Source organism: Hyla sarda, chromosome 2 (genome assembly GCF_029499605.1).
Source record: "Hyla sarda isolate aHylSar1 chromosome 2, aHylSar1.hap1, whole genome shotgun sequence".
Classification (NCBI taxonomy): Eukaryota; Metazoa; Chordata; class Amphibia; order Anura; family Hylidae; genus Hyla; species Hyla sarda.
Genome location: NC_079190.1, coordinates 213,695,801 through 213,720,358, shown reverse-complemented (window position 1 = coordinate 213,720,358; position 24,558 = coordinate 213,695,801). Strand labels below are relative to the sequence as shown.

Genomic DNA, 24,558 nt, shown 5'->3' with positions numbered 1-24,558 from the left:
TGTCCCTCGCCGCCGCCGTCGCTCCTGGGGCCCCGATCCCAACATTGACGCCGGGGATCGGGGTCCCCAGCACCCAGGGTCGTCTTCCCGCACCCGCTCACGTCCTCCGGAAGAGGGGCGGAGCGGGTGTGGGAGTGACACCCGCAGCAGGCGCCCTGATTGGTCGGCCGGTAATCCGGCCGACGAATCAGGGCGATCGTGAGGTGGCACCAGTGCCACCTCACCCCTGCAGTCTCCTGTTGTTCGGGGCCATCAGAGACGGCCCCGAACAGCCAGTAATTCCGGGTCACCGGGTCACTGGAGACCCGATTGACCTGGAATCGCCGCAGATCCCTGGACTGAATTGTCCAGCGATCTGCGGTGATCGCCGACATGGGGGGGCATAATGACCCCCCTGGGCGATATGCCGGGATGCCTGCTGAACGATTTCAGCAGGCATCCGGCTCTGGTCCCCAACCGGCTAGCGGTGGGGACCGGAATTCCCACGGGCGTATGGATACGCCCTGCATCCTTAAGGACTCGGGATGCAGGGCATATCCATACGCCCTGCGTCCTTAAGAGGTTAAAATACTACCTGGATGTACATCTACAAGTTATGTTTATTTATTGCTTCTCAGTACTGTTTTAACAACTAACATCAGGTTAGTTAGTACACATTTTGATTTAACTGTACAAGCCCACTTTTCACTTTATGGTCACCTGATTCAAGTGAGTCCCTAACTTAACCCATTCATGACCCAGCTATTTATTTTTTTTTGACTTTGTTATTTTTCTGGGACAAGTTGTACTTTTCATTGGCATGTTTTCTTTATTCTATGTGTCAATACGATTGAAATGATACCCATGTTATATGCTTTTCTATAATTGTACCGCTTAAAAAAAATCTGAAACCATTTTAACAAAATTTGTTTGTTTGAAATTGCCCTATTTTGACCACCTATAACTTTCAAATTTTTCCGTATATGGTGCAATATGTGGGCTCATTTTTTGCGCCATAATCTGTAGTTTTTATCAGTACCACTTTTGCCTAGGTTTTACTTTTTATACATTTTTTATAAAAAGTTTTTTAAATAAAATGTGACAAAAAAAAGCAGCAATTTTGGACTTTTTAAAAAAAAATTACGTTTAAGCCATTCCCCATATGGGATAATTAACAATATATTTTAATAGTTCAGACTTTTACGCATGCAGCGATACCAAATATTTGTATTATTTATTTTTTACGCTTTTTGGGGGGTAAAATGGGAAAAACTGACGTTTTACCTTTTTATTGGGGGAGGGGATTTTTCATATTTTTTTACTTTTTATTTTACTTTTTTTTTTTTTTTTACACTTGATTGCTATAATATTTATAGCAATCATTTGATTGCTAATACTGTTCAGTGCTATGCATAGGACATAGCACTGATCAGTGTTATCGGCTATCTTCTGCTCTGGTCTGCTCGATCTCAGACCAGAGCAGAAGACCCGGGGAGACAGCCGGAGCCAGGTGAGGGGACCTCCGGCTGCCATGCTGGATGAACGGATCCCCGCAGCAGTGCTGCAGGCGATCCGATCATCCATTTAAAGTACCGCACAGCGCAGATGCTGTGATCTGTATTGATCACGGCATCTGAGGGGTTAATGGTGGACATCCGCGCAATCGCGGATGTCCACTATTACCAGTGGGTCCCTGACTGCTGATAACAGCTGGGACCTGCCGCGCATGACGCGAGCACCGGTCCGGTGCTTGTGGTCATGGCGGAGCGTAAATGTACATCATGGTGCATTACGTCCATTGACGTTAAGGGGTTAAGCAATTGCCGATCCACCGAGCACCAGGAGGAATGAGTAAGTCCCTGTTATTCGACAGCAACCCATCAGTAGCCCACAGAGCTGCCGATGGGTCCCCTAGACACCAGGGATTATTGGTGTTTAATGTTTAAATGCTGTGATTTGCTATTGATCACAATGTTTAACCATTTAAATGATGGACATCAGGGCCAGTTGCGATGTCCATCATTACCGGGAGATGAACATTTGATCATCTGCCGGTTATGATTCAGTCTGGATGTGCAGGTCTGGACCATAATGCTCTCACCCGACCCATGATGAACCGGTACATCATGGGTCGGGAACGGGTTAAATTGCGTAGTGCGGGGAGGTTATCACCACTGCCGCAACACTAGGACTCATAGTAGAAACAACTCAGTGGTCTGGCAGCCCCAATAGTGCCAGACCTAACCCCCTGGCTCTAGGCCATACCACCCCAAAGACACAGTGTCTCCAACAATGGTGGTCACACAGCCCCACACCAGTGGGAACGGACTTCTAAGTACACCTTACCCTGTACTCCCTGCCAACAGACTGGGAGAAGCTAGGAATAAACTCTAAGGGTGCATTCACATGCCATTACTAGCAGCGGGTTTCACGCTGCTGGAAACCTGCTGTGAGTTACACTACCATTGATTTCAATGGGTCCACAGACAGTCCGCAATAGTGTCAGATTTGCGGACTGTCTGCGGACCCATTTAAATCAATGTTTCGGGGAAATTCGCTGCTAGCTACTAGCGTGTGAACGCACCCTTATGCAGTCTTCTGTTAATTAGCCCCTTAGGGATGTTGGGGGAGATTTATCAAAACCTGTCTAGAGGAAAATCTGCTGAGTTGCCCATAGCAACCAATCAGAACTCTTCTTTCATTTTTGAAAAGGCCTGTGAAAAGCGATCTGATTGGTTGCTCTAGGCAACTCAGCAACTTTTCCTCTGGACAGGTTTGATAAATCTCCCCCATTGTATGTAAACGAATGTCCTGATGCCCAGGTACTAAAGGAACCAGGACATACATTTATGTCTTGAGCGGCATTCCGGCTATGAAGCGAGTGTATAGACTGTGAGTGTTGGCTGCTTTCACAAGTCATGCACTCACAGTCACTCTTTATAGTGTAGAGCGCGAATATTCGAAATGTGAATTTTTACCGCGAGTATCGGCACTTTGCGATTTTGCAAATATTTAGAATATAAATAATATTTGTAATGATGAATATAATTTTTTTTTCTGCAAATATGCAAATATTGGTACTTCTAGCCAGAGGACCCTGATCCCTCCCTTCTTTTAGGTGAAAGATATCATCAAGCATGCGCACTATGCAAATTTCATTATGAATCTTCGCATTAAAAAAAAGAGAACGATCATAGCGAATATGCAAATTTTGCGGACATAAGAGGAATATTCATCCATATATTCGCGAAATATCGCAAATTCTAATATGGCCCCTGACGCTCATCACACTCCTTAAATGCTGTGATCAATCATGGCACCTGAGAGCCGCAATCACTTTCTCCTCTATCCGATCTACGCCCTTGCAACATGCATGTGAAGGTTTGATTGATCTGAATGCCCACCGGAGGTCCAGGTCCAATCTGCTAATAGAGCATGCTGAGGCAGCCTCTATTAGTAGATCGCTGATAACATTAAATAATGCTATGCAATAGCATAACATTATTCACTGTTAGAATGTCGAATGATTACATGTAAAATTCCCCTATGGGGACTTAAAGGAGATCTGCAGCAATATATAACTTATCCCCTATCCGCAGCATAGAGGATGTGTTTGATCGCAGGGGGGTCCGACCGCTGAAAGCCCCACAATCTCCCATACAGACACCCGGCACTGCCGCGGCTCTGTGTGGCTAGTGCTTGTGTCATCAACCTCACTTAGATGTCGACAGCCACACCCCCTCCATTGAGCTCTATGGGAGAGGTAGGGATGCACGAACACTATCTCCGCCTCTCCCGTAGAGATACATGAATGGCCGTGTTGGCACCAGCACCATGCTGCGGCCGACACACCTCCTGTATGGGCAGAGCCACGGCAGGAGATCGCAGGGGGTCCCAGCAATCAGATCCCCCATGATCAAACACTTATCATGCAGAGAGGGGATAAGTTATACAGACATGGCCGTAAATGTTGGCAACCCTGAATTTTTTCTAGAAAATGAAGTATTTCTCACAGAAAAGGATTGCAGTAACATGTTTTTCTATATACATGTTTATTCCCTTTGTGTGTATTGGAACTAAACCAAAAAAGGGAGTTAAAAAAAGCAAACTGGACATAATGTCACACCAAACTCCAAAAATGGGCTAGATAAAATTATTGGCACCCTTAACTTAACATTTGATTTCACACCCTTTGGAAAAAATAACTGAAATCAGTCGCTTCCTATAATCATCAATAAGCTTCTTACACCTCTCAGCCGGAATGTTGGACCACTCTTCCTTTGCAAACTGGTCCAGGTCTTTCTTATTGGAAGGGTGCCTTTTCCCAACAGCAGTTTAAAGATTTCTCCACAGGTATTCAATGGGATTTAGATCTGGACTCATTGCTGGCCACTTCAGAACTCTCCATCGCTTTGTTGCCATCCATTTCTGGGTGCTTTTTGACATATGTTTGGGGTCATTGTCCTGCTGGAAGACCCAAGATCTTGAACGCAAACCCAGCTTTCTGACACTGGGCTGTACAGTGCGACCCAAAATCCGTTGGTAATCCTCAGATTTCATGATGCCTTGCACACATTCAAGGCACCCAGTGCCAGAGGCAGCAAAACAACCCCAAAACATCATTGAACCTCCACCATATTTCACTGTAGGCACTGTGTTCTTTTCTTTGTAGGCCTCATTCCTTTTTCGGTTAACAGTAGAATGATGTGCTTTACCAAAAAGCTCTGTCTTGGTCCCATCTGTCCACAAGACATTTTCCCAGAAGGATATTGGCTTACTCAAGTTCATTTTGGCAAAATGTAGTCTTGCTTTTTTATGTCTCTGTGTCAACAGTGGGGTCCTCCTGGGTCTCCTGCCATAGCGTTTCATTTAACTTAAATGTAGACTTATAGTTTGCGCTGACACTGATGCTCCCTGAGTCTGCAGGACAGCTTGAATATCTTTGGAACTTGTTTGGGGCTGCTTATCCACCATCCGAACTATCCTGCGTTGACACCTTTCATACATTTTTCTCTTCCATCCACGCCCAGGGAGATTAGCTACAGTGCCATGGGTTGCAAACTTCTTGATAATGTTGCCCACTGTGGACAAAGGCAAATCTAGATCTCTGGAGATGGACTTGTAACCTTGAGATTGTTGATATTTTTTTTACAATTTTGGTTCTCAAGTCCTCAGACAGTTCAGACAGACACACAATGCAAAGACTAAGTCAAATTTTCTCCTTTTTATCTGATTTCAGTTGTGCTTTTCTTATATTGCCCACACCTGTTACTTGCCCCAGGTGAATTTAACCCCTTGGGGACTAAGCCCATTTTGACCTTAAGGACCAGAGCATTTTTTGCAATTCTGACAACTGTCACTTTAAGCATTAATAACTTTGGGATGCTTGTACTTATGAATTTGATTCTGAGATTATTTTTTTGTGACATATTCTGCTTTATCTTAGTGGTAAATTTCCGTCGATACCTGCATAATTTCTTGGTGAAAACTTCCCAAATTTCATGAAAAATTTGAAAATTTTGCATTTCTATAACTTTGAAGCTCTCTGCTTGTGAGGAAAATAGACATACCAAATAAATTAGATATTTATTCACATATACATTATGTCTACCTTATGTTGACATCATAAAGTTGATATGCTTTTACTTTTTGAAGACATCCGAGGGCTTCAAAGTATAGCAGCAATTTTCCAAGTAGATTTCAAAATCTGAAATTTTCAAGGACCAGTTCAGTTTTGAAGTGAATTTGAGGGTCTTTATGTTAGAAATAACCCATAATGGACCCCATTATGAAAACTGCACCCCTCAACTAAAATTCAAAAGCTTAATTTTTTACACTAACATGTTCTTGAAGACCCATATTTTTTATTTTTACAAGGGGTAAAAGGGAAAAAAAAGACCACCAAAATTTGTAACCCAATTTCTCTCGAGTAAAAAAATACCTCATATGTGGATGTAAAGTGCTCTGTGGGTGCACTAGAGGGCTTAGAAGAGAAGGAGCGACAATGGGGTTTTGGAGAGCAAATTCTGCTGAAATGGTTTTTGGGGGCATGTCGCATTTAGGAAGTCCCTATGGTACCATCACAGCAAAAAAAAAAACAGGAGCAGTAGGTCAGAGGATTGGCCCAAAGACCATATAGATGGCTGTTCACCTTAGGTACGGTAAAAAAAGAGCCTATCGTCCCATTGATAATGAGGTACCAAGTAGAGATGTAGCCGCTGCTTGCTTCTTGGGTCTGGGTTGCAGGGTCCAGCAGGGCTGCTGGCCTGGATGCAGAGAAGAAGAGACTGGAATGAGAACACTTTAGTGATGGCGCTGCGGCTCCCTCAAATGAAGAGGATGGACTAGGAGATATTTTATAAGGTTCACAGTGGAACCACTTTTATTCTGTGGAACCACTCACAATTCTGTTTTTTATTTTTTGTGTTTTCTGTGTTTTCTGTTTTTTCTGTTTTTTTAATTTTTGGGAAACTACACTCCTCAAGGAACATAACAAGGGGTACAGTGAGCATGTACACCCCACTTGCGTTTGACAGATCTTTGTAACAGTGGGCTGTGCAAATGAAAAATTAAATTTTTCATTATCACGAACCACTGTTCCAAAAATCTGTTAGTCACCTGTGGGGTGTAAATGCTCACTGCACCCCTTGTTAAATTCTGTGAAGGGTGTAGTTTGCGAAATGGGGTCACATGTGGGTATTTTTTTTTTTTTGCGTTTGTCAGAACCGCTGTAACCAGCAGCCACCCCTGTGCAGATCACCAGTTTAGGCCTCAAATGTACATAGTGCGCTCTCCGGAGAAATTGCATACTCAGGAGAAATTGCGTTACAGATTTTGGGGGTCTTTTTTTCCTTTTTCCTCTTATGAAAATGAAAAGCATTGGGCAACACCATCATGTTAGTGTAAAAAATTAAAGCATTTTTCACTAACATGCTGGTGTAGACCCCAACTATACCTTTTCATAAGGGGTAAAAGGAGAAAAAGCCACCATAAATTTGTAGCACAATTTCTCCCGGAGATACCCCATGTGTGGCCCTAATTGAAATACAACAGGGCTCCGAAGTGAGAGAGCCATGTGCATTTGAAGCCTAAATTAGGGATTTTCATAGGGGTGTACCCGGATGCAAGCATTACACTTGCCTCCGCCACCACAAATACTGTGCGTCACTTTTCCCCAAACACGGTGCCTCCAGCTGTTGCAAAACTCCCAACATGCCTGGACAGTCAATGGATGTCCGGCAATACTGGGAGCTGTTATTTTGCAACAGCTGGAGGCTCCATTTTAAATTTTTAATTGTGAGGGGGGGGGGGGCGACAGTGTAAGGGTGTAGTGTACAGTGGGGATCAAGTTTGGGCACCCCAGGTAAAAACTTGTATTAATGTGCATAAAGAAGCCAAGGAAAGATGGAAAAATCTCCAAAAGGCATCAAATTACAGATTAGACATTCTTATAAGATGTCAACAAAAGTTTAGATTTTATTTCCATCATTTACACTTTCAAAATAACAGAAAACAAAAAAATGGCATCTGCAAAAGTTCGGGCACCCCGCAGAATCTATAGCAAGCACTGCCCCCTTTGCAAAGCTGAGACCTGCCAGTGTCATGGATTGTTCTCAATCATCATCTGGGAAGACCAGGTGATGTCAATCTCAAAGGTTTTAAAGGTTTTTCTGCCATCTGTGAAAAAGCTGAAGTTAAAGAGAGGATGGCTTCTACAAATAGATAATGATCCTAAACACACCTCAAAATCCACGGGGGATTACATCAAGAGGTGTAAACTGAAGGTTTTGCCATGGCCTTCACAATCTCCTGACAAAAGTTTGGGCACCCTGCAGAGTTAAAATCTTGTACTGCCCCCTTTGGCAAGTATCACAGCTTATAAACGCTTTTTGTAGCCAGTCTTTCAATTCTTGTTTGACGTATCTTTGCCCATTGGGCTGTCTGTCACGCACTGCTCTTTTAAGGTCTATCCATAGATTTTCAATTATATTGAGGTCAGGAGATTGTGAAGGCCATGGCAAAACCTTCAGTTTACACCTCTTGATGTAATCCCCAGTGGATTTTGAGGTGTGTTTAGGATCATTATCCATTTGTAGAAGCCATCCTCTCTTTAACTTCAGCTTTTTCACAGATGGCAGAAAAACCTTTAAAACCTTTGAGATTGACATCACCTGGTCTTCCCAGATGATGATTGAGAACAATACATGACACTGGCAGGTCTCAGCTTTGCAAAGGGGGCAGTGCATGCTATAAATTCTGCAGGGTGCCCAAACTTTTGCAGACGCCATTTTTTTTCCTGTTATTTTGAAAGTGTAAATGATGGAAATAAAATCTAAACTTTTGTTGACATATTATAAGAATGTCTAATCTGTAATTTGATGCCTTTTGGAGATTTTTCCATCTTTCCTTGGCTTCTTTATGCCCATTAATACAAATTTTTTCCTGGGGTTCCCAAACTTTTGATCCCCACTGTATATGTAGTGTTTTACTCTTTATTTAGGCTTAGTGTAGTGTAGTGTTTTTAGGGTACATTCACACGGGCGGGGGTTTTACAGTGAGTTTCCCGCTGCAGCGGAAGATTTGCCACATCTCAATCTTGAAGTTGGGCAAAACTACAACTCCCAGCATGCACTGACAGACCAGGCATACTGAGAGTTGTAGTTATGCAACAGCTAGAGGCACACTGGTTGGGATTGGGAAACACTGAGTTAGATAACAGAATACCGCAGTGTTTCCGCACCACTGTCTATTTCCTAACTCAGTGTTTCCCAACCCATGTGCCTCCAGCTGTGGCAAAACTACAAATCCCAGCATGCATGGTCTGTCAGTGCATGCTGGGAGTTATAGTGTTGTAACAGCAGGAGGCACACGGGTTGTGAAACACTGAGTTAGGAAACAATGTTTCCCAACCAGTGTGCCTCCAGTTCTTGCACTACTAAAACTCCCAGCATGCCCAGACAGCCAAAGGGCATGTTGGGAGTTGTAGTTATGCAACAACTGGAGGAGAACAGTTTGGAGACCACTGTGTAGTGGTCTCCAAACTGTAGCCCTCCAGATGTTTCAAAACTTCAACTCCAAGCATGGCCAGACTGCCCAGGCATGCTGGGAGTTGTAGTTTGTCAACATTTGAAGGGCTAGATGTTGCTGAACTACAACTCCCAGCATGCTTGGACAGTCTCAGCATGCTTTGAATTGACATCTGGAGTGCTACAGTTTGGACACCACTGTCTAGTGGTCTCCAAACAGTGCGCTTCCAGATGTTGCAAAACTACAACTCCCAGCATGCTGAGACTGTCCAGGTATGCTGGGAGTTGTAGTTCTGCAACAACTGAAGGGCCAGATGTTACAGAACTACAACTCCCAGCATGCCTGGGCTGTCTGGGCATGCTGAGAGTTGTAGTTTTGCAATATCTGGAAGGACAGTTTGGAGACCACTTCACTGTGGCCCTCCAGATGTTGCAAGTTAGGAGTTGTAGCATGCTGGGAGTTGTAGTTTTGAAACTCCTAGAAGCATCACTTTACGGCGTTCTTCGCTGCTGCATCTGACACCGCCGCACTTGCCTGCCGCCGGTCCCTGGTCCCCATGCCGTGATCGAAGGTAACTGCCACCGGTGCCCTCCGCATCCACGGCCCCCGCACCATCGCCGCCATCTTCCCTCGCTCTGCCCTGACATCCAGGGGTGGGCAGAGCGCGGGAAATTAACTTTTACATTTTGCATTCTGATCAAAATGTACAAGCCCACTCGCTACTTCATGGCCACCAACTAATTGTCTAAGCCATTCTCTAATTGTATAAAAAAAACTAAATCCTAAATCAGGGTCATGTAAGTTTGAACATACACTTGGAATAGCTGTCTCCATAGACGTCTCTTGGAACATGGGGGAAGATTTATCATGGTTGTCTTTTGAAAGTCTGTTTTGAAGTCATTTATTTTTACTTTGGTTTTGCTTATGTGCCACATATTTATCATACTATCATGGGGGGGGGGGGTTAATAAATTGTGCATAAGCAAGCAAAAAAACAACAAATCACTTCTCTGCAACTTTTCTGCACAAAAGACTTCTTATAAGTGATCTACAAACACAATTGTGTAAGTCAGGTCTGGGCTGGGGTAGATTTGCAGTGTTTTGGAGGGGGTTGCAAATTTTTGTGCGACATTTGCAACAATCAATCCGTTACAACTGCAAAGTAAAAACTGAAAATACTTTTGCAAGATCATTTGTAGCTTTTCGCTTACATCAAAAAGTCGCTAAAAAAGTGTAGTGGCAATGTGAGACATTCCATTTTGACATTATTTACACTATTTGTCAGTCCCCATAGAAAGATTCTACCTACAATCTTTCGATTACAGAAACTGAACAATACTGTGCTGCCTGCACATTTGAAGCGTCGACTGCCTGGGACGGAGTTAGCTAAGGGACCTCCGCCCATCCTCTCAGTTGATTGGGACCCGTGATTTTGCCACGGTGGTCCTGTTCAGCTTTCTTGAGTTAACCAGCAAATCATTTTAATACTTTTAGATGCCTCAATCAACATTGATCGCTGCATCAAAAGTGTTACTCGGACCAAATGGGGATTATCGGTATTATGGGTATTAAGCGTGCTCAGCATACGAGCATTCTTAATATACTGGGAGCCAGAATAGGCCATACATGTACGCCCTGCGTCCTCTAGGAGTTGAAGACATTTCTGTGTGATATGTAAGTCATTAAGGACTGTTTGGTAACAAGTTCTGTTTTCTTATGTTATGTGGATTAGCTAGTTATTTCATTATACTGTAACATCAGTAAGGAACAGTATTAAGACTTGCCTATGATGCATGTCTCACAATACTTATCACTTGGCTGCTAGTAATTTGAGATCTTACATAAATTTAGATTTGTGTTTAATTTTTTTCTGCAACTTCCGATTCTCTCTATTCTTGAATCCTGTTACGTCTGATATTTTTTTCTACAATGCCAATACTAACCCAATAGTAAATGTAATGTAACATTTGTTTTCAGGCTACATTTTTTTTTTCTTTTGATCTATCTAGGACACCTTACTTTAAAAAAAAACTGAATGGAACAAGAGACAATAAATTTAACAGTGGTTTTGTAAAATTTTATTGAGTTTCCAATGAAGGAGAAAAGGAGTTGAGTAGCTAGTAAATGTTCATTTCTTGAGAACACTTTAAAGGGCATATTTGGTGAGGATTTAAAGCCACTGCATAACATTTAGGAAGTTATAGTAATGGGCGAGGCAATATATTGCAGAACTGGGGAAACATATTGATCGATGTGAGCTCTAGTAAGAAAGTGCCTCAACTTGTTATTTTCTTAGACTGATCTATTTATTATGCCTTTTATTATTTTAGCTATTGGCAGCAAAAAAAAAAATGTTTTAGTATTTTTGGAAGGGTTATCTGGACTGATTACTTACAGGAAAAAAGTGGTGTTCTACCTGAACAACATAGTTTACAATGTATCTGTTCCTAAGAGCAAATTGATAAAGGGGTTGCTGTGATGAATACCAGAACTGTCCCAGTGACTTTTGTGTATATTTCACATCTTGAAAAGGGTGTTCTTATTCTAAATGAAATAATTTATATTTATGAGTGAACTAGTATTACCGGTACATGAGTTGCTAGCTATTTAATTATTCTATCTAGTCTTTATTGTTTTCGAACCTGTGCCCAAATTTTAATCTCTTTGCTCATTACATGTCCATATATCAATGTAAACCATTTGGTGCTGGGCAGGGGAGGGAGCACAAGATGATATAGTGCCCTGCATACAAGAGCTTACAATCTGTTAGAAATTAGGGGTGCAGGAAAGATGAAGACCTTGTACACAAGAGTTTACAATCTACAAAGAAGTATCTGGGACCAGTTCTAAGAAAGAAAAGACCGCAGCGGTAACTTAAGCCTATTTTGTACAGGCAATTGGAGCCAGCCCAATTCACTTCAATAAAGTTGTGATCCCAGATGTTGAACCCACACTAATTAAAAACGGATAGTATCTGCTTGCAGTATACAGTGACTAGGTACCAGGGATTTGACTGTTGATACCAGGGATTTCACACTATTACTGAAACCTGAACTATGGTCTAAGCCTTGAAACATTGAATTTTGCTTTGACAGGGGCGTAATTCGAGTCCCATGGGCCCCAGGGAAAATTCTGGATTTGAGACCCCTCAACAATTAGAGGGTAGTTTAACCACTTGATGACACCTTGTTCATAATTACGTCATGGGGCTATTAAATGAGTAATCTGGAGCAAAGTTATTTTATGGCATTGTAAAGCTAGCAGAAGTTATATAAGAAAGTCAATTACCTCAGTTGTCTTACTTGCACACATCCTTGACTGTGCTGATATCTGGAAGTACAGCCTGTCTGCCACAATTATGAATTTCCTACCCCGAGTGTTTGGCTGACAGCGGCCATTTTGGAAATGAAACTTTGCCGCTCTCATCATCCTCCCCTCTCTCAGCCGGCCCCCCTAGCCTCCTCCCCGCTCTCAGCCTGCCCCCCTCACTTCGATCCGGTCACTCCCATCCTTTACATATTTATATACTCATTGTTTGCACAGCTGTCATTGGCTGGGCTGTGCAAATGTGTCAGAATACCTTCTGTCAGAATATCAGTGCGATTCGGCCGCACGTACGCACATATTATCTCCCCGGGACCGAACATGTGATAACTGTAGGCCGAGGATATCCCTAATAGTTACGCTGGTGTAATGTCCCCAGGGCCGCTGTCAGGGGGGGTACAACCCATACTCGGATAAGGGGCCCGGAGCTCAAGGGGGGCCCCGCTGGCCCCAGACTTTTTTGTGTGTGTGTCAGTGAGTGACTGTCTGTCACTCACTGACCACTGGGGGCCCACGAAATGTCCCGGATTGAGCGGGACAGTCCCGTTTTTGGGGTCATGTCCCACTGTAATGGAACGGCCCCCTTCTGTCCCACTTGTAAGCAGGCCCAGCGCACCGCATAGACATATAAGGCAGCTGCCTACAGCGCACCCTTCCGCAGCAACAGTTTTGTTTTTTTAGGAAGCCCTAAGACACTGGTGGGGCTGCATTCCTCTATCTAGTTACCTGCTGTCAGGAGCTGTCACATTACCCCCTTCCTCCACGGCCTAGATGCTGATGGTATAGGACCTGTGATGATGTCACTATCATGTGACCATCTTGTGACTGTACAGGATAGATGTAATAGTGGTTGAAGGACCTGTGTGATTCTGTGGAGGAGGCAGGGCTGAGCTGAGCTGGAGTGGAGGTCGCATGTCACCCCATTAGTAAGTTAATAGCATGAGGATGGGGTTTGTTACAGTGTGTCACCCCAGTAGGAAGTTAATAGCATGAGGAGGTGGTTTGTTTCAGTTTGTCACCCCAGTAGTAAGTTAATAACATGAGATTTGTTACAGTGTGTCACCCCAGTAATAAGGAGATTACATGAGGAGGGGGTTTGTTACAGTGTGTCACCCAGTAGTAAGGAGATTACATGAGGAGGGGGTTTGTTACAGTGTGTCACCCAGTAGTAAGGGGATTACATGAGAAGGAGGTTTGTTACAGTGTGTCACCCTAGTAGTAATTTAATAATATGAGGAGGGGGTTTGTTACAGTGTGTCACCCCAGTAGTAAGGAGATTACATGAAGAGGAGGTTTGTTACAGTGTGTCACCCCAGTAGTAAAGAGATAACATGAGGAGGAGGTTTGTTACAGTGTGTCACCCCAGTAGTAAGGAGATTACATGAGGAGTGGGTTTGTTAGAGTGTGTCACCCCAGTAGTAAGTTAATAACATGAGGATGGGGTTTGTTACAGTGTGTCACCCCAGTAGTAAGGAGATTACATGAGGAGGGGGTTTGTTACAGTGTGTCACCCCAGTAGTAAGTTAATAACATGAGGATGGGGTTTGTTACAGTGTGTCACCCCAGTAGTAAGTGTTACGCCGAGCGCTCCGGGTCCCCGCTCCTCCCCGGAGCGCTCGCTACACTCTCCTCACTGCAGCGCTCCGGTCAGATCCACTGACCCGGGGCGCTGCGATACCGCCTCCAGCCGGGATGCGATTCGCGATGCGGGTGGCGCCCGCTCGCGATGCGCACCCCGGCTCCCGTACCTGACTCGCTCTCCGTCGGTCCTGTCCCGGCGCGCGCGGCCCCGCTCCCTAGGGCGCGCGCGCGCCGGGTCTTTGCGCTTTAAAGGGCCACTGCGCCGCTGATTGGCGCAGTGGTTCCAATTAGTATGTTCACCTGTGCACTCCTTATTTATACCTCACTCCCCCTGCACTCCCTCGCCGGATCTTGTTGCCATTGTGCCAGTGAAAGCGTTTCCTTGTGTGTTCCTAGCCTGTGTTCCAGACCTCCTGCCGTTGCCCCTGACTACGATCCTTGCTGCCTGCCCCGACCTTCTGCTACGTCCGACCTTGCTTCTGTCTACTCCCTTGTACCGCGCCTATCTTCAGCAGTCAGAGAGGTTGAGCCGTTGCTAGTGGATACGACCTGGTCACTACCGCCGCAGCAAGACCATCCCGCTTTGCGGCGGGCTCTGGTGAAAACCAGTAGTGACTTAGAACCGATCCTCTAGCACGGTCCACGCCAATCCCTCTCTGGCACAGAGGATCCACTACCTGCCAGCCGGCATCGTGACAGTAGATCCGGCCATGGATCCCGCTGAAGTTCCTCTGCCAGTTGTCGCTGACCTCACCACGGTGGTCGCCCAGCAGTCACAACAGATAGCGCAACAAGGCCAACAGCTGTCTCAACTGACCGTGATGCTACAGCAGCTACTACCACAGCTTCAGCAATCATCTCCTCCGCCAGCTCCTGCACCTCCTCCGCAGCGAGTGGCCGCTTCTGGTCTACGACTATCCTTGCCGGATAAATTTGATGGGGACTCCAAGTTTTGCCGTGGCTTTCTTTCCCAGTGTTCCCTGCACTTGGAGATGATGTCGGACCAGTTTCCTACTGAAAGGTCTAAGGTGGCTTTCGTAGTCAGCCTTCTGTCTGGAAAAGCTCTGTCATGGGCCACACCGCTCTGGGACCGCAATGACCCCGTCACTGCCTCTATACACTCCTTCTTCTCGGAAATTCGAAGTGTCTTTGAGGAACCTGCCCGAGCCTCTTCTGCTGAGACTGCCCTGTTGAACCTGGTCCAGGGTAATTCTTCCGTTGGCGAGTACGCCGTACAATTCCGTACTCTTGCTTCAGAATTATCCTGGAATAATGAGGCCCTCTGCGCGACCTTTAAAAAAGGCCTATCCAGCAACATTAAGGATGTTCTGGCCGCACGAGAAATTCCTGCTAACCTACATGAACTCATTCATCTAGCCACTCGCATTGACATGCGTTTTTCCGAAAGGCGTCAGGAGCTCCGCCAGGATATGGACTTTGTTCGCACGAGGCGTTTTTTCTCCCCGGCTCCTCTCTCCTCTGGTCCCCTGCAATCCGTTCCTGTGCCTCCCGCCGTGGAGGCTATGCAGGTCGACCGGTCTCGCCTGACACCTCAAGAGAGAACACGACGCCGCATGGAGAATCTCTGCCTGTACTGTGCCAGTACTGAACACTTCCTGAAGGATTGTCCTATCCGTCCTCCCCGCCTGGGAAGACGTACGCTGACTCCGCACAAAGGTGAGACAGTCCTTGATGTCTACTCTGCTTCTCCACGTCTTACTGTGCCTGTGCGGATATCTGCCTCTGCCTTCTCCTTCTCTACTATGGCCTTCTTGGATTCCGGATCTGCAGGAAATTTTATTTTGGCCTCTCTCGCCAACAGGTTCAACATCCCGGTGACCAGTCTCGCCAGACCCCTCTACATCAATTGTGTAAACAATGAAAGATTGGACTGTACCATACGTTTCCGCACGGAGCCCCTTCTAATGTGCATCGGACCTCATCACGAGAAGATTGAATTTTTGGTCCTCCCCAATTGCACTTCCGAAATTCTCCTTGGACTACCCTGGCTTCAACTTCATTCCCCAACCCTGGATTGGTCCACTGGGGAGATCAAGAGTTGGGGGCCCTCTTGTTTCAAGGACTGCCTAAAACCGGTTCCCAGTACCCCTTGCCGTGACTCTGTGGTTCCTCCTGTAACCGGTCTCCCTAAGGCCTATATGGACTTTGCGGATGTTTTTTGCAAAAAACAAGCTGAGACTCTACCTCCTCACAGGCCTTATGATTGTCCTATTGACCTCCTCCCGGGCACTACTCCACCCCGGGGCAGAATTTATCCTCTGTCCGCCCCAGAGACTCTTGCCATGTCTGAATACATCCAGGAAAATTTAAAAAAGGGCTTTATCCGTAAATCCTCCTCTCCTGCCGGAGCCGGATTTTTCTTTGTGTCCAAAAAAGATGGCTCTCTACGTCCTTGCATTGACTACCGCGGTCTTAATAAAATCACGGTAAAGAACCGCTACCCCCTACCCCTCATCTCTGAACTCTTTGATCGCCTCCAAGGTGCCCACATCTTTACCAAACTGGACTTAAGAGGTGCTTATAATCTCATCCGCATCAGAGAGGGGGATGAATGGAAAACGGCATTTAACACTAGAGATGGACACTTTGAGTATCTGGTCATGCCCTTTGGCCTGTGCAACGCCCCTGCCGTCTTCCAAGACTTTGTTAATGAAATTTTTCGTGATCTCTTATACTCCTGTGTTGTTGTATATCTGGACGATATCCTGATTTTTTCTGCCAATCTAGAAGAACACCGCCAGCATGTCCGTATGGTTCTTCAGAGACTTCGTGACAATCAACTTTATGCCAAGATAGAGAAATGTCTGTTTGAATGCCAATCTCTTCCTTTCCTAGGATACTTGGTCTCTGGCCAGGGACTACAAATGGATCCAGACAAACTCTCTGCCGTCTTAGATTGGCCACGTCCCTCCGGACTCCGTGCTATCCAACGTTTTTTGGGGTTCGCCAATTATTACAGGCAATTTATTCCACATTTTTCTACCGTTGTGGCTCCTATTGTGGCTTTAACCAAAAAAAATGCCGATCCCAAGTCTTGGCCTCCTCAAGCGGAAGACGCCTTTAAACGGCTCAAGTCTGCCTTTTCTTCGGCTCCCGTGCTCTCCAGACCTGACCCATCTAAACCCTTCCTATTGGAGGTTGATGCCTCCTCTGTAGGAGCTGGAGCGGTCCTTCTACAAAAAAATTCTTCTGGGCATGCTGTTACTTGTGGTTTTTTTTCTAGGACCTTCTCTCCGGCGGAGAGGAACTACTCCATCGGGGATCGAGAGCTTCTAGCCATTAAATTAGCACTTGAGGAATGGAGGCATCTGCTGGAGGGATCAAGATTTCCAGTTATTATTTACACCGATCACAAGAACCTCTCCTACCTCCAGTCTGCCCAACGGCTGAATCCTCGCCAGGCCAGGTGGTCTCTGTTCTTTGCCCGATTTAATTTCGAAATTCACTTTCGGCCTGCCGATAAGAACATTAGGGCCGATGCTCTCTCTCGTTCCTCGGATGCTTCGGAAGTTGAACTCTCTCCGCAACACATCATTCCTCCTGACTGCCTGATTTCCTCTTCTCCAGCCTCCATCAGGCAAACTCCTCCAGGAAAGACCTTCGTCTCTCCACGCCAACGCCTCGGAATCCTCAAATGGGGTCACTCCTCCCATCTCGCAGGTTATGCAGGCATCAAGAAATCTGTGCAACTCATCTCTCGCTTCTATTGGTGGCCGACTCTGGAGACGGATGTCGTGGACTTTGTGCGAGCCTGTACTGTCTGTGCCCGGGATAAGACTCCTCGCCAGAAGCCCGCTGGTTTTCTTCATCCTCTGCCTGTCCCCGAACAGCCTTGGTCTCTGATTGGTATGGATTTTATTACTGACTTACCCCATCCCGTAGCAACACTGTTATTTGGGTGGTCGTTGATCGATTCTGCAAAATGGCACATTTCATCCCTCTTCCTGGTCTTCCTTCAGCGCCTCAGTTGGCTAAACTATTTTTTGTACACATTTTTCGTCTTCACGGGTTGCCCACACAAATCGTCTCGGATAGAGGCGTCCAATTCGTGTCAAAATTCTGGAGGGCTCTCTGTAAACAACTCAAGATTAAATTAAACTTTTCTTCTGCATATCATCCTCAATCCAATGGACAAGTAGAAAGAATTAACCAGGTTTTGGGTGATTATTTACGACATTTTGTTTCCTCCCGCCAGGATGATTGGGCAGATCTTCTACCATGGGCCGAATTCTCGTATAACTTCAGAGTCTCTGAATCTTCCTCCAAATCCCCATTTTTCGTGGTGTACGGCCGTCACCCTCTTCCCCCCCTCCCTACCCCCTTGCCCTCTGGTCTGCCCGCTGTGGATGAAATCTCTCGTGATCTTTCCATCATCTGGAGAGAGACCCAAAATTCTCTCTTACAGGCTTCATCACGCATGAAGAAATTTGCGGATAAGAAAAGAAGAGCTCCTCCCATTTTTTCTCCTGGAGACAAGGTATGGCTCTCCGCTAAATATGTCCGCTTCCGTGTCCCTAGCTACAAGTTGGGTCCACGCTATCTTGGTCCTTTCAAAATTTTGTCCCAGATTAATCCTGTCTCTTACAAACTTCTTCTTCCTCCTTCTCTTCGTATTCCTAATGCCTTTCACGTTTCTCTTCTTAAACCACTTATCATCAACCGTTTCTCTCCCAAACTTGTTTCCCCCACTCCTGTTTCCGGCTCCTCGGACATCTTCTCCGTCAAAGAGATTCTGGCATCCAAGAAGGTCAGAGGGAAAACCTTTTTTTTAGTTGATTGGGAGGGTTGTGGTCCAGAAGAGAGATCCTGGGAACCTGAGGACAATATTCTAGACAAAAGTCTGATCCTCAGGTTCTCAGGCTCTAAGAAGAGGGGGAGACCCAAGGGGGGGGGTACTGTTACGCCGAGCGCTCCGGGTCCCCGCTCCTCCCCGGAGCGCTCGCTACACTCTCCTCACTGCAGCGCTCCGGTCAGATCCACTGACCCGGGGCGCTGCGATACCGCCTCCAGCCGGGATGCGATTCGCGATGCGGGTGGCGCCCGCTCGCGATGCGCACCCCGGCTCCCGTACCTGACTCGCTCTCCGTCGGTCCTGTCCCGGCGCGCGCGGCCCCGCTCCCTAGGGCGCACGCGCGCCGGGTCTTTGCGATTTAAAGGGCCACTGCGCCGCTGATTGGCGCAGTGGTTCCAATTAGTATGTTCACCTGTGCACTCCTTATTTATACCTCACTCCCCCTGCACTCCCTCGCCGGATCTTGTTGCCATTGTGCCAGTGAAAGCGTTTCCTTGTGTGTTCCTAGCCTGTGTTCCAGACCTCCTGCCGTTGCCCCTGACTACGATCCTTGCTGCCTGCCCCGACCTTCTGCTACGTCCGACCTTGCTTCTGTCTACTCCCTTGTACCGCGCCTATCTTCAGCAGTCAGAGAGGTTGAGCCGTTGCTAGTGGATACGACCTGGTCACTACCGCCGCAGCAAGACCATCCCGCTTTGCGGCGGGCTCTGGTGAAAACCAGTAGTGACTTAGAACCGATCCACTAGCACGGTCCACGCCAATCCCTCTCTGGCACAGAGGATCCACTACCTGCCCGCCGGCATCGTGACAGTAAGGAGATTACATGAGGAGGAGGTTTGTTACAGTGCGTTAGCAGAGAGAGGCCTACAACTAACAATATAGGGGCAACAATATAGGGACAAGTTGTGCCATCATAGTGGTTGTATATCAATCCAAATTACCCATAAGGGAAATCCCTGGGGTTCACTATATTCACTCAATTTCCCATTCAGGCTTACGCCTTCCTGGGACTAATTTCCCAAAACTCGGAAACCCTAGAACATAAAATGTAACTTTTATTGTGGCTTTTAAAAGAATATATAAATCGTGAAAAATCTAAAATTGTGAATTAAAATCACAGGCATTGGGTCAGATGGGGGTTAATTTATACACTCCCATTTATACATGTATGCCACTTTTCATTTGTTTGGAAAAAAAAAATCCTAATTTTTTATTTTATCAATTATTGATACTGTCCGAACGCTGCATTTGAAATGACACACCAAGTTTTGGGAAATTAGTCCCAGGAAGGCATAAGCCTGAATGGGAAATTGAGTGAATATCATAGTGTTTGTAGGCCCTCTTTGCAAATAGTTTCCCCCAGGCCTACAACAACTATAAGGGGGCAACTATTAACCCCTTAAGGACTCAGCCCATTTGGGCCTTAAGGACAATTTTATTTTTAAGTTTTCGTTTTTACTCCTCGCCTTCAAAAAATCATAACTCTTTTATATTTGTATCCACAGTCTAGTATTAGGGCTTGTTTTTTTGCATGACCAGTTGTCCGTAGTAATGCCATCACTCACTTTACCATACATTGTATGACGCAACGAAAAAAAAAAAAATACTATGTGTGTGGAAATTAAAAAGAAAACCACAATTTTGCTAATTTTGGAAGGTTTCATTTTCATGCCATACAATTTATGGTAAAATAGACATGTGTTCTTGATTCTTTGGGTCAATACGATTAAATGATTTACATGATTACATACTTATCCATTACTGTTGCGATAAAAAAAATCGCAAACTTTTTAACCAAATTAGTACGCTTAAAATCCCCCTATTTTGAAGACCTGTAACTTTTTAATTTTTTGTGCCGTGATCTGTACTTTTTATAGATACATATTTGCTTATATAAAACTTTTAATACATTTTTTCTTAATTTTTTGGGGGAATAAAATGTTATAAAAAAGCAGCTATTTTGGACTTTTTTTTTTACGTACACGCCGTTCACCGTACGGTATCATTAACATTATATTTTAATAGTTTGGATATTTACACACACAGCGATACCAAATATGTATATAAAATAAATATTTTTACACTTTTTGGGGGTGAAATAGGGAAAATGGGAAAATTTACGTTTTTATTGGGGAGGGGGTTTTTCAATTTTTTTTTTTACTTTTTTCTTCTTTAACTTCTATTTTTACACTTTAATAGTCCCCATAGGAGACTATTTATAGCAAGCATTCGATTGCTAATACTGTTCAGTGCTATGCATAGGACATAGCACTGATCAGTATTATCGGTCATCTTCTCTTCTGGTCTGCTCGATCGCAGACCAGAGCAGAAGACATGTGGAAGGCAGCGGAGGCAGGTGAGGGGACCTCCATCTACCTCTCTGGATGTTCGGATCGCCGCGGCAGCACTGCCAGCGATCTGATCATCCATTTTAGTGACCGCAATGCTGCAGATGCCATGATCTGTATGGATCACGGCATCTAATGGCGGACATCCGTGCGATTGCAGATATGTGCCATTACCGCGGGTCCCTGGCTACCATCAGCAGCCGGGACCTGCTGCGCATGACCCGAGTATCGCTCCGATGCTCGTGGTTATGTATAGGATGTAAATGTACGTCCTGGTGCGTTAAGTACCAGCTCACCAGGACCTTTACGTCCGGCGTCGTTAAGGGGTTAACAGAGGGGCCCACCCAAACTATATGAAGCCCCCATATAGTTTGGGTAGGCCTCTCTGTTAATAGTTGCTTTTATTGCATAATCCCTTAAAGGGTTACTCCGCTCCCCAGCGTGTTACTCCGCTCTCCAGCATTGAGTTCCTGAATGCTGTGTGCGGGCTTCCGTGTTCATGCCCGCCCCCTTTTTACATCACCTCCCGCCCCCTCAATGCAAGTCTATGGGAGGGGGTGTGACGGCTGTCGCACCCCCTTCCCATAGACTTTCATTGATGGGGCAGTCCGGGACGTCACGAGGGGGCGGGCCTGAACACGGAAGCCCACACACAGCGTCCAGGAACTCAATGTTCCAGTGTGAGGTGGAATTTTGCGGACGCTGGGGTGCGGAGTAACCCTTTAAGCATACAGGGCATAAGTGTACGCCCTGCAACCACTTTTGCAATTTAAAGCGTGCTCAAAAGCTGAGAGTTTCATACCCAGTGGGTCCAGGCTGCTATCAGCAGCAGGGACCCGTGGCTAATTGCTGACATGCCGATCGGGCGATTAACCCTTTAGACGCCTAAATGCTGGAAATTGGCTCCAGCGGGCTAATCAATACCACCGTGACGAAATCATATCCTATGGGGATAAAATTATTGTGAAAAAATGTGTAAAAGAAAAAAAAAAGTAATTAATGTGAATAAGCCCCTTCCCTAATAAAAGTTTGTTTCATCTCCCTTTTCCCTTTTTCCAATAAAATTAAACATATACATATGTGGTATCGCCTCATTCATCACACATGTCCAAACTAATTAAATATAGCATTAATATTTAGGTCTGGGGGCGGAGTCATGGCCATATGGGTGGAGTTGGGGCGGGCCATGGGGGGTGGGGCCCAGGCCTTTGAGCTGTGTAAGGGGCCCCAAAATTTCTGATGGCAGCCCTGAATGTCCCAGTACAGGATGCAATCCTGTACAATAACCTTAGGCCCTCTCAGGTTGAGTCCCTCAGTGTCCTGGGGGCTCTCCTGCAGTGTCTCCCCCATACCGAAGTTGGTATTACTATGTCTAGCCAGTACAAGGTTATATACTATATGTATAGTCAGTATAAAGTTATGTATTTTGTATATAAGGTGTTAAGGACCTGTGGAGGTCACATGATATGTTCACATGATGTTATCACATGTTACCCAGAGAGCACCAGCTTAACACATGACCCACAGCTTGACCTTTGGGCTTCTAGTTTTTTGCTGCTGAGGAACAGAGAGACCAGATGTATCAGTGCTAGTTTCCATGTACCTAGAAGGCCTCAAATACAGCCACTACCAGTAAGTCTGCTGTCACTACCTACAGTCCAGCCAAGGCTTAAGTCCATTCCAAAGTCAAGTCTATCTTAGTCTGCGTGGCTGATCTAAAGTCTATTACTAATCCCAGCAAGCTGCAAGGTCATTCTGTGTTCCTGGCCACCTCTCTGGGATTCTGGCCAAGCTGTAGAGACTATAACAACTGTCTGACCTCAGTAAAGCCTCCGTTAAACCACAACCTGGTCATGGACTCTCATTTCACTGCCTAGCCATAGCGGAGATATCATTTGGGTGGCTCCCGATAATAGGGATCGGCCGATTATCGGTATGGCCGATATTATTGGCCGATAATCACGATTTTGGTTATTATCCGTATCGGCAATTATTTTGCCGATAAGCCGATAATGCCCCACCCCGCACCGCCCCCAACGGCACCGCGACCGCCGCACCGCCGACCCGACGCACCGCGTCGCACCCCCCACCGTGATGCTGGGCGGTATACCGGTATGGATTTTTGCCCATACCGCTATACCGGTCGGGCCCCTCCCCCACCCTCAGAGTCAATAAAAAAAATTAAACTTACCCATAATGGGGGTGGTCCGGGCCATCCATCCTTCCTTCCTGTAGTGTCCGGGGGCGTTCCGGGTGGAGGGTGAACCGGTCCGGGCTGTCCTTCTCCGGCGGTCATCTTCTCCACTCCGGGCAGGCTCCGGCCTAGTACACTGCATAGACGTCGCTACGCCGTGACGTCAGGTGCGTCGCTGCGCACGGGCGTCACTGCGCAGCGGTGTCTATGCAGCGTACTAGGCCGGAGCCTGCCCGGAGTGGAGAAGATGACCGCCGGAGAAGGATAGCCCGGATCGGTTCACCCTCCACCTGGAACGCCCCCGAACACTACAGGAACGATGGATGGATGGCCCGGACCACCCTGACAGGTAGGGGGAGAGAAGCGGGTGGCGGCGGCGGCCTATGGCCCCGCAAAAGCCACTGCAGATCATTGATTTAAATCAATGATCTGCAGCGGTGTCGCAGGGGGTTAAATAGCCGATAACTTATACCGGAATATCGGTATAAGTTATCGGCTATCGGCCCTAACCTGCACCGATTATCGGTATCGGCCCTAAAAAAACGATATCGGTCGATCCCTACCCGATACCCAAAAACCACTCTGGCGTCACAAACATTAGGGGTTAATAACATCTTGCCCCTGGGGTTAATACCATCTGCCCCATCCACCTACACCCCGTGGTCCCGCTATTCACCGTGGCTCACCACACTGGCGTAACTAACAGGGATATTCAATAAACTACTTAGTAACTTTAAGGGTACATTCACACTACGGAATTCCCTCGGAATTCCATGAGCGGAATTCCGCGGTGTGAACCTAACATCAGTGTGAATGGGTCTCCGCAAGACCCATTCACACTGCAGAATTTCAGCAGTGGACGGTTCCGCCGCTGTAATTGTTCAGCGCAAGGAAAGAACATGTTCATTCTATGTGTGGATTCCACGAGCACTGCATAGCCGTCAATGGTGAAGGCTCAGTGCCCTGCGGCCCTAGCACCGATGTATTTTCTGCAGCGGCCGCCAAATGGAATCTCTGCTCGCTGAATTCAGTGAGCGGCGATTCTGCAGTGTGAACACAACCTTACAGTGTAGCCTCAATTCAGAGCGCATGCGCTACTTTCAAACAGTAAAACCATGCATTACAAACTTGTTATCTACCTGGGGATTCTTTCTTATGTAATATATATATATATTTTTTTTTCCCCCCCCCCCCCCCCAACATGCACTGTATGGGCATGCTGGGAGGTTTAGTTCTGATACAGTTAGAGGCAACATGGATGGAAAATGTATGTGTTTTTTACATTATACCAG

The 24,558-nt window shown here is 46.1% G+C and overlaps 1 protein-coding gene and 1 long non-coding RNA gene across 7 annotated transcripts in view; one reads left to right on the top strand and one right to left on the bottom strand.

The window, feature by feature from the left end:
- LOC130355737 (T-cell receptor-associated transmembrane adapter 1) overlaps positions 1 to 24,558 on the top strand; it is a 178,176-nt gene that overhangs the window by 128,314 nt on the left and 25,304 nt on the right. The window contains exon 1 of one of the 6 annotated variants that reach the window (XM_056556302.1): positions 13,182 to 13,256. The exons of the other annotated variants lie outside the window; for them this stretch is intronic. The gene's annotated coding sequence lies outside the window, so the exon portion shown is untranslated. Of the gene's footprint in view, positions 1 to 13,181; positions 13,257 to 24,558 lie in introns of those variants that run through there. 6 annotated transcript variants of the gene reach the window in all.
- Positions 1 to 24,558, bottom strand: part of LOC130355739 (uncharacterized) — a 61,402-nt gene that overhangs the window by 15,656 nt on the left and 21,188 nt on the right. The gene's annotated exons all lie outside the window — the stretch shown is intronic.